At 42.3% G+C, this 10,919-nt stretch overlaps 1 pseudogene; it reads right to left on the bottom strand.

Moving 5' to 3' along the window:
* Window positions 1–529: 529 nt before the first annotated feature.
* LOC124803912 lies at window positions 530–647 on the bottom strand (annotated as a pseudogene).
* Between the last annotated feature and the right edge of the window lie 10,272 nt (window positions 648–10,919).

Here is a 10,919-nt window from a genome sequence, read left to right as displayed (position 1 = left end):
CAAAAATTAAAGAATACCTTCGAGTCTTTCACTTTGAGAGCGACTGAGTCGTGCAAGCGTAGGTGAGGTTATGCCCCCATCAACAAAGTGGGACATTCTACAGTGACGGTATCAACAAACTGGTCTCTCTTTCAGAGATTTGTATTACTCGCCAGGGCGACAATGTTGGGGAATAAATATGTAGACATCAATAACAAAGCTTTAGAATGTTAATAACATTTGTTCTATATAAAAAGCATAAAGAGTTCTCACTTAAGTAATTTCGTGGCATTACTTCTCAGCACGACTTCGTACATTTGAGAAAAATGTAATTAGAAGACAAAAAAAGCACTCCGTCTTCAGGCCACAAGTGGCCCATCGGGACCAACCGACCGCCGTGTCATCCTCACCTGAGGATGCGAATAGGAGGGGCATGTGGTCAACACACCCCTCTCCCAGTCGTTATGATGGTTTTCTTTGACCGGAGCCGCTACTATTCGGTCGAGTAGCTCCTCAATTGGCATCACGAGGCTGAGCGCACCCCGAAAAATGGCAACAGTGCATGGCGGCCCGAATGGTCACCCATCCAAGTGCCAGCGACGCCCGACAGCGCTTAACTTCGGTGATCTAACGGGAACCGGTGTATCCACTGCGGCAAAGCCGTTGCCAATTAGAAGACAAGGTCACCAAAATAAAAACAGAACTGAAGCTTTATAAATATAGGGTGTTTCAAGAAAGGACTTTACAGCTTTGTAAATTCATATAAATAAGTCATAAAACCTACAGAGGTGATTGTATTATCAATTTGTAGGGAAAGTTTTGTCTCTCGTAGTTTGCTAGTGCGGAATCGCAATGTAAGGAGCGCCAGCGTCAGCCGCGTTAGAGATGGCTGCCTTCACTGGATCCGTGCGTGTTAGCCGTGTGTTTTGGTTTGAAGAATCGAAATCGACGGCAACAGTTCAGCGTAATTTCCATACCAAGTACAGTAAAGAATCTCCTAGTAGACCTACAGTTTACGAGTGACATAAATGTTTTGTAGAAACAGCATACTAGGTAAGACATGGGAAATCGTCAGGTCGTCCAAGCACATCTGACGACGTCGTTGAGTGTGTGTGGCAACGTTTTGTCGACAGCCCTACGAAGTCGACCCGGTGTGCATCTCGCGAACTGCAAATCTCACATGCGACTGTCTGGCTTGTGTTGAGAAACCGTTTGCATTTGAAACAGTACAGACTGACGTTCGTAGAAGCAATGAAAGACACTGATAAAACTGCTCACAATGACGTCTGTGCAGATATGTTAAATCAACTACATTAGGATGAACATTTCTTGGACAAAATGATCTTTTCTGACGAGTCGACTTTTCACATAAGTGGCAAGGTTAACATACATAACTATATGATTTGGGGCAGTACAAATCCACATCGAACATTACAACATGATCGTGGTAGCCCTAAAATGAACGTTTTTTGTGCATTGATCAAGAACAAAGTGTACGGCTCCTTTTCTTCCTTGAGAGAACCGTCAATGGGATAGTGTACCTGGATATGTTACAACAGTTTTTGATATCACAGATAGATGAGGATGACCAAGAACGAAATGTTTGCTTCATGCAAGATGGTGCACCACCCCATGACGTCCGGGATTTTCTCAGTGACCGCTTTTCAGGTCAATGGATTGGCCATGATGCTCCAGTTGTATGGCCCCCAGGTTCCCCAGACCTGACGTCACTCGATTTTTTTTATGGGGATTCATCAAGGATATCGTGTTTGTACTTTCTGTGCCGGCTTCTCTACCTGAACTTAGAGCAAGAATTTACGCCACCACCGGGAAAGTTACACGTGCAATGCTACAGCAAGTTTGGGAAGAAATTGACACCCGATGGGATGTGTGCATTGTGATGATACAGTTTTTGGAGCGCTGAACCATCGATTTGTTCCCGCCACGTGACACATGGAATGTAAGCAGGTGTAGGTTTATTATAATGTTTAGACATGGTAAAACGAATTTTGTATTTAGTTGTTACAACTGTAATGCTTTAAGAAATGTTTGTGATTATTTCTGTTTCATGATACGAGCGGGGTGGTGGCAGTGGCGGAAGGAAAGGTCTTCCCGTCGTCACACAGAGTTACCAGCCATCGGAAACATGACAACGGCGGTTGAGTTCCAAAAAAGACGTCCCGAAGCGACTCGCCCAACCTTTCCGTAATAATTGAAAAAAAGAAGATGTCACCAACTGAAAAATATTTTTTGATGGAATTGATACTGAAAAGATGGAGAGCGTTCATGTTCAGCTTTAGTCACGAATGGGTGCGAACTTACTCATCCACTTTGTTAATGTATTATAAGTGGCTATTTACAACTATACGATTTCACTGTAATAAAGTGGATAAAAAGTGAAGTTATTAATTTTGAAGTGTTCAGTCGAAAAGTTTTTAGGAAGGTAACAGTTACGAATTGAGCCTGAGTGGAATATATTTTGGATTAAGTGAAGCCTTCTTTTTTAAAGCTTAATGAAACATGAGATCAAATTATATGGGATAATACTATCTTTGGGATACTGAATGCATGGACGTGATATTTTATGGACCATACCTCATGGCGATTAGGATGCTGAGATTTTCTTTAGCAGGCATACAAAAGATAAATCTAACTTCATAACATTGCAGAAACAAAGGTTTATCAAATTAGGGGCGAATGTTTTCAAGTGACAGTCATAAATCAGAAGGCAAAGATCATCTTTGTACTTGAAGCGCAGCTGGGGCGGACCACTATATTAAAGTCGCTGGATATTGTAAGTTACGCTAAATATAATTTTAAAGTGGAAAGTCATACTAGTTATGGAAAAGTGTTAGTTGGAACTAGTCGAAAAGCCAGTTATTCTTTATAAGTGAAACTTCGTGTGTCTGTGTTTTTTTAGTGAAAAATCATAAACTGTTCCAACATTAAATGTTATTAGGACCAAAGATCAATTGCTGTGGAGACTTGACAGAAGGTGAATATCTTTGGGATTGCTATGTCAACAAAATAATAAACAAGACTGTGATAAGGAAATTTGTATAACCATGAAAAATACTAAAGGCAATGCGCTTACGACCTCGATGAACGACCGTTAAAACTGAACCTGCACATTGATTATATCTTCGGAACTATATGGTGAACAGCAGCTACAGTATGTGCTTTGCTTTATCGTAGTAGCATATCATAACTGACATGTAGCACCTTTTCGTCACCAGCAAGAAAAGTTGCCGAGCCACTGTAGCAGGATAACCAACAGAAGCCACATAAACATCTTTAGTTTAAGGTAAAAAAGTTGATGTGTTTCCCTACAAAATAACACTATACCCAGCTCTATATCTTCTTTCAATAAATTTATACGAATTTTTAAATTTGTAAGGTCCTTTTTGAAACACCCTGTGCACATAACAAAAATGAAATGAATATGAAAAGGAGCAAATGATGAAGAAAATTTGCTTTCAAGTAGTAAAATTAAAGTTAGTAGGATTTCCACACTTGCTTTTTATTTACACCTAGCTGTTACCGGCAGTTGTTGCTGTAACTCGGTCAGGTTAAATGGAAAATTGCTAAATATACAGTATATATGGGAAGTAAATATATGAACTAATCTATTTCTCCGCTTACCTCTGTCCATCTCCCCTCTCCCTTTATTTGCCCTTCTCCTGCATCTACCCTGTCTCTCTGTCCATCATTTCCCACCCCCCTTCTGAACTTCTCCTCTTCCTGCCTCCCCCTTCTCTCTGTCCCATTACCTCCACCCCCTTTCTATGTCCAGCTTCTCCTCCCCCCTCTCTCTCCACCTCCTCTTGCTCATTATCCATCTCCTCCTTTCCCCAAACTTTGTCTATTTCCTCACACCTGTCCGTCCATCTCCTTCCTCCTTCTACTTTGACCTTCAGCATTGTTTATTGAAATTAGAAATTCAGATACTGTAGTCTGAATCTTTAATGGATTATTGTGCTGGTTTAAGGTGTCGTCAGCACTCCAGTCAGCAAAGATGTAGCGCGAAGCTCGATAGTAGGTGCTGGATCAAGCGCGCCTATCGCGAGAGAGGCCAGAGACAACTGACAAGGAACACGCCGCCAACGCCCTCTCGACAGCATGTATTTAGCTGCCACTCCTGACCAGAGGGTCTCTAACTCACATTCCAGTTTGGCATCATTCACTCATCCAGCAGAGCAGGTCACAGGCTATGACAGTACATAGTGACCAGATTAATGAGACTAAAGTTTGTAATAGCAAGGTTAGAAATACTGTCTGCAAGAGGACTATTACTGATGAGTTTGTACCGTAACACATGGCCCCTATTCAAGTTAAGTGTCCAGTACAAGTAAATAAAGAACCGTATTAATCCACATGTGAATTTGTGTTGTAGACAGAGGATACCGGCCACCCATAACAATATCCCCTTTCTTGCTTCCTTGGTACCAGACACTACAGTTATCATGTAAAATTTGAAGTATATCGATCAAGAACTTTTCGAGACCTTTGATAACAACATTTTACTGTCACATAGTATATATAGATATATATAGCCTATATTCGTCCAAAAGTTTATTAGAGCAACGTATAAATTTTTGAAATAAATCGGTTAAGCACGTTTTGGAAGTTTTGGTAACAATGTTTGTCTTTTATATATTAAATATATATTTATACATCATATATATTAAAATATATAGCTCACACGTGTCCAAACGTTTATTACAGTAGCATGTCAAAGTTTGAAGTAATTCGGTCGAGTACCTTTCCAGATTTATGGTAACAAGGTACCCGTTTTATATAGAACGCTGTTTATATATTATGTTCATTAAAAATATATAGCCTATGTCCGTTTGAACGTTCATTATAGTATCGTGTAAAATTTTGAGTAAATCTGTCAAGGAAAATTTCGAGATTTTTGAAAACAATGTTTCCTTTTCTTATTACATATATTAAAAATAAGTAGCGTATGTCCATCCGAATTTTCATTAGAGTACCGTGTAAAAATTTGAGGGCAACCGGCCCAGAATTTTTCGGGATTTTTGGTAATATCATTTCCTCTTTTACGTGTTATATATTTATTTAATTACAACATGTCTTTTAAAAGTAGGATAAAAACACACGTGTGTGTGAATGCAACGTAGTGTCAAAATTTCACGTCAATGGACCGACAGATTTTCGAGTTTTAAGAATTAAAACATACGCAGGCTGAATTTTTATCTATATGAAGATGTAAGTTCTTCTGTTCAGTTCATATTTAATAATCTGCCTAAGCCGGCCGGAGTGACCGTGCGGTTCTAGGCGCTACAGTCTGGAGCCGAGCGACCGCTACGGTCGCAGTTTCGAATCCTGCCTCGGGCATGGATGTGTGTGATGTCCTTAGGTTAGTTAGGTTTAATTAGTTCTAAGTTCTAGGCGACTGTTGACCTCAGAAGTTAAGTCGCACAGTGCTCAGAGCCATTTGACCCAATCTGCCTAAAATGCATTGTATCCGAAAACAAGGTTCTGCTACTGTAGGTCTGGGTCTCCCTGATTGCCAGTATTGTTTTACCATAGCTTTGTATGAACGTGTTACTGTGTTAGCTACATGGGACACCTATTGATCCTTAAAAGAAAGAGAATGACTAGTCTACATCTACATTTACATCTACATAAATTACCCTGCAATCGACCATACGGTGCGAGGCGGAGGGTACCCTGTACCACTACTTGTCATTTCCGCTCCTGTTCCACTCCCAAACGGAGAGCGAGGGAAAAACGACTGTCTCAAATTCAAATTTCAAATTGTTCCTATGGGACTTAACATCTGAGGTCATCAGTCCCCTAGAACTTGGAACTACTTAAACCTAACTAACCTAAGGACATCACACACATCTATGCCTGAGGCAGGATTCGAACCTGAGGCCGTAGCGGTCGCGCGGTTCCAGACTGAAGCGCCTAGAACCGCTCGGCCACACTGGCCGGCTAAACGACTGTCTGCATGCTTCCGTATGAGCCCTAATTTCTCGCATCTTATCTTCGTGGTCCTTACACGCAAATGTCTGTTGGTGACAGTAAAACCGCTTGGCAGTTAGCTTCAAACGCCGGTTCTCTCAATTTTATGAGTAACGTTTCTCGAAAATAATGTCGCTTTGCCTCCATAGATACCCATTTGAGTTCCCGAAGTATCTCCGTAACACGTGTTGTTCGAACAAATCTAGCAGCCCGCCTCTGAATTTCACAGATGTCTTCCTTTACTCCGAGCTGGTACGGATCCCAAACACTCGAACAGTACTCAAGAATAGGTCGTACAGCGTCCTGTATGCGGTCTCCTTTACAGGTGAACCACTCTTTCCTAGAATTCTCCCAACAAACTGAGATCGACCATTCGCTTTCCCTACCACAGTTCTCACACGCTCGTTCCGTCTCATATCGCTTTGCAACGTCACACCCAAATATTTAACCCTTAACTACTCTAGTGAAATGCTCATACACTAATACTCTAGTGGGGTCTCAGAGTACCCCAATAAGAAAAACGAAACTGTAATTTAAGGAAATTTTATTTTGAATTGCACTTTTATCACTGAATATTATAAACATTTTTACATAATTGAGATATGATTACAAACAATTTTGGCACACTGAAAACCTGTGGTTGGGGCAAACATGTTTTGAGAATTTTTCACACACTATTTTGGTTTTCTTGTCCACATTTCTTGCGGACATGTAGCATCTTGCTTTCCTCATGGGTTCTGGCTCTGAAGATGTTGAGGTAAGAGGAGTACCATCAAGTTTAACAACAACGTCTCTCAGTTCACGAGAAAGGGGTCGTCCATCCCGACGTTGTACAAGGGGCCTTACTAAATCCATTCCAAGCTTTTGTAGCAATTCTCTTCTTTTTAAATCATTTGCCTCATCAAGTTGTTTGGTGCACTGAAGCAAGACAGCAGCATTGACTCCTACTATGTTTAGAATGGCATAAAATACAGACATTGGCCATCTGCGTGTTCGCCGTGATAACGAATAGTTGGCGCACATTTGGTCCAGTGCGTTCACTCCTCCTTTTGTGGCATTGTAATCAATGATCATTTCAGGTTTTTTGTGTTGAGTACTAATTTTCTGATCGTGATGCATAGATTAAAGCAACACAACAGCTCGACCTTTCGGAGGAACATAAGAACAAATTGTCTTTCCTTCGTTATGCCCAAATAATGCAGATTCTACTGGGCGCTTTCTGTTTGGTTTGAATTTTTCTGGGATCTGGGGTTTATTTTGTTTTAGAGTGCCTAAGACAGTCAACTTTTTGGCTTCTAGTTGATCACAGAGTTCAAGTGACATGAACCAATTGTCTACTGTCACATGTCTATTGCTTCCCTCAATTGGTTTTATTAATTTCAAAACATCCTGCGTTGGGATTGATAATGTACTTTTATTTGTCCCTTTTCCTGTGTAAACAAATGCATTGCATAAATAGAATGTTCGTGAGTCACAAAGACACATAACTTCGAGGCCATATTTGGCTGGCTTCTTGGGCATATACATGCGAAATTTACACCTACCACGAAAGGGTACTAACATTTCATCGATTGTCACGTACGCTCCTGGACTATAATACTTTTGACATTTGTCTATAAAGAGTTCCCACACATCTCTAATAGCTGCAAGTCTGACATCAGCCATCCTAGCATCTCTTGTAGCAGCACAATCGAATCGCAAACAAGACAAAATGAATAAAAATCTCTGAACGTTCATAGTGGCTCGAAACACATCACGACCAGTTCCATCATTAGCAAAAAGTCCAACAACATTTTCGTGATTGGATTTCATTACTCCATATAAATAAAGCAGACCCAGAAATGCTCTCAGTTCTATTACATCTAGCGGCTTTATGAACGCTGGCTTAGGAGCTCTGTATTTGTTTGTCATATCATGTATCTTGACATTTATATTGGTGAGTATTAGTTGCAATAAATCGTCACTAATGAACAGTTCCCAAGCAAATAATATGTCAGTTGAATCAATCGTTTTTGCTTCACGTTTGCCACCTGGAAGATGACTAACTATATTGTGAGCACGGGTACGAGTTGTAGGAGGAGCTTCTTTTGACCACTTGTAGCACTGCTTTTTTCCAAAAAAATATTTGTCAGCGGAAGGTCTAATACACGCCTCTTCATCTGATTCTTCGCAACTACTTTCTGATGTAGCTTCAGAGGTAGAATCATGATCACTTAGTATTCATCCTCATCTGCTGTGGTTTCCTCATCAGATTGCAAAAACGCAGGATCATTCACCATTCTTTCCAACTCGTTATCTGTTAATGACTTCGATGATGCCATTCTGAAAAATAATGCATTCATACTCACATAACTTTAACAATTAACGTTATCATGGAAAGTGTGCTGTTTTCGAAGTACTCTAAGATTTCAGTCGCGTAAAACACTAATTGAGATTGTCAAAAACAACTTACGTTAATACTCTGGTGGGGTATTCTGAGACCTCTTTTTCCTTCTCTCACACAATAATACTGGAAACACCACATTCAACACTCCGCGTTAAAGGGCAGCACTTCACTGAGGATACCAAGAACACAGGTGCCATCTGTTGTTCCGTTCACGTACTATGTATTGTACTCTATCGTCTGGGGCTCTCCGGGACCCCATTAGAGCAGTTAATGGTTAAACGACTTGAATGTGTCAAGCAGGACACTAGTATTACAGTATCCTAATATTACAAGTTTGATCTTCCTACTCATCCGCATTAACTTACGTTTTTCCACATTCAGAGCTAGCTGTCATTCATTGGAAATTTTGTCACTTTACCACTCCCAACGCGAGCGTTATCGTCTGGGAAGAAGAACGAGAAGAAAAAGAAGAAGAAGAGTACGTGATTTTGACTGTAGCGAAGTGGTGGTAAAGTGAGTGGAGGATCGCGGCCTGCGGTATTTAGCGGGCTCTTGAGCAGTCACCAGTGGGGCGAGTGACCGGGGTGTTTGACGTCCATCCGTCATCCGGCCGGGCCGGGATGGGGTGGCGTTATCCGAGCAGTGCCCTCAGCCCGAGCGGGCGGCCACTGTTCCTTCCGGACATACTCTGCCCGCATCGTGGGGCGCATCTTGTGTGCAAGGCTTTTGCTTTCAGGAGGGGACGGTTCAAGGTTGTAACATTTCGCATAAGCTGTTCGAAGAAGGAACTTTAAGTCATCTGCGTATCTGCGGATGTGTGAGAGTCAAGTGGAAACTGTGGATAAAACTAAGAAAATATATTTACTCTGAAATAAAAGTGCGCATTCTGGGCATAGCGGTATATCTGTGACATCAGAATCTACTGCTGCCTAACATTCAGTGCCTTCCTAGCCCCCATTCGCTGTCACATGCTTAGACTCTGCCATGGCAAAGTGGTCCAGATATTGCTGCTCTAAACCTGCCCCACTCTTCGAGAGCTACTCTTCTGAGGTAAAGGAAATGAAATGAGCGTATGACATTGTTGACCGGGAGACCCCATCCAGGGAAGTTCGGCCGCCAAGTGCAAATCTTACTGCAGTCGACGCCACATTGGGCGACTTGTGTGCCGGTGGTGAGGATAAAATGGTCGTGAGGACAACACAACACCCAGACCCCGAGCGGAGAATATCTCTGCCCCTGCAGGGAATCGAACCTGGGTCCGCTGCATCGGAGGCGGTCACGTTACCACTCAGCTAAGCAGGCGGACCTCTCCTGAGGTAACACAGTGTGTGATGACGCACTCCAAGTTTCACTTTGTCCCACACATGTTTAGCCGACTTTTGTCAGTAGCGACCACAGACAATTCCGTTGGGCTGATTCCTGCCTTAACAAAATGCGCACTGTGTGACCGTGCGTTATCGTCTTGAACTTCCTTCGTGCGCCACAGTGGGGAGGAAATGGTTTCACTGCCGTTAGTAGACGCCTAGAATACAAAAGGATCGCGTGCAGACTCTTACTGTCTAGGTCGACATAGCCCTCCCAGTCGCCTCCTCCAAGATAGTGGATAGTTTTGTAGCATCCTCCTCGCAGTAACAGCAGAACTGGTTGATCAGGAGAGCACAGTGAATTCGGACCTGGCCTAAATTTCTCCTCCATAACACATCCATCAGGGACCCTTCAACCCATGTACGGTTGTCCATCTTGACTGTTTGTGATGTGATTGTGAAGTGATTGGTTGGTTTGGGGGAGGGGACCAAACGGCGAGGTCATCACTCCCATCGGATTAGGGAAGTATGGGGAAGTCAGCCGTACACATTCAAAGGAACCATCATGGCAATTGCCTGTGATTTAGAGAAATCACGGGAACCTAAGTCAGGATGGTTGGCCGCAGGTTTGAACCGTCGTCTTCCTCTGAATGTAAGCGCTGGGTGTTTATTGGTAGAGAGATGCTTATTCCGGCAGCTGCAGCTTTAATATCGACTGCAACGACCGCTACAATACTGTAGAGTCATTAACAGCTGCAGCCATAGACGGGGTCATGATCGCACGATAGCTGTCTTTGTAGTGTAAGACATGTTCGTCCCCGCTGTTTCGTCTGCAACGGCTATAGATGTGCACTGATCTCAAACACCTAGGAGGAGGATAATGGTTTTTGGATGTGTGACAGTGGTGGTAATTATCTGTTTGTCTATTCCTGGCGCGAGGTTCCATGAACCACTCCGTGTTATAGGACAGGAGTAGCCTATTTACTGACACTGAATTTCAGCCTCCCCACTTACTTCCCACTCGTTACGAGCAATGTAACATTACTTCCTATGCAATACTCACTGGAGTCACCCATCGAGAACAACGATAGCTATAAAAAAAATCACACTTCGGTAAAGGAAAGATTCCCAAATGCTACAAGTACGGAAAACTTTTCTCATTTACACTGCTGAATCTGGATGCAACTTCCCAGCAAACAGTATTCTATGGCATTTGTGTTGATATCGCTGTCTGTCCAAGCAACTCAAGTGAAACTCCA

This window comes from Schistocerca piceifrons, chromosome 6 (assembly GCF_021461385.2).
Source record: "Schistocerca piceifrons isolate TAMUIC-IGC-003096 chromosome 6, iqSchPice1.1, whole genome shotgun sequence".
Classification (NCBI taxonomy): domain Eukaryota; kingdom Metazoa; phylum Arthropoda; class Insecta; order Orthoptera; family Acrididae; genus Schistocerca; species Schistocerca piceifrons.
This window is presented reverse-complemented; position numbering and strand designations above follow the sequence as displayed.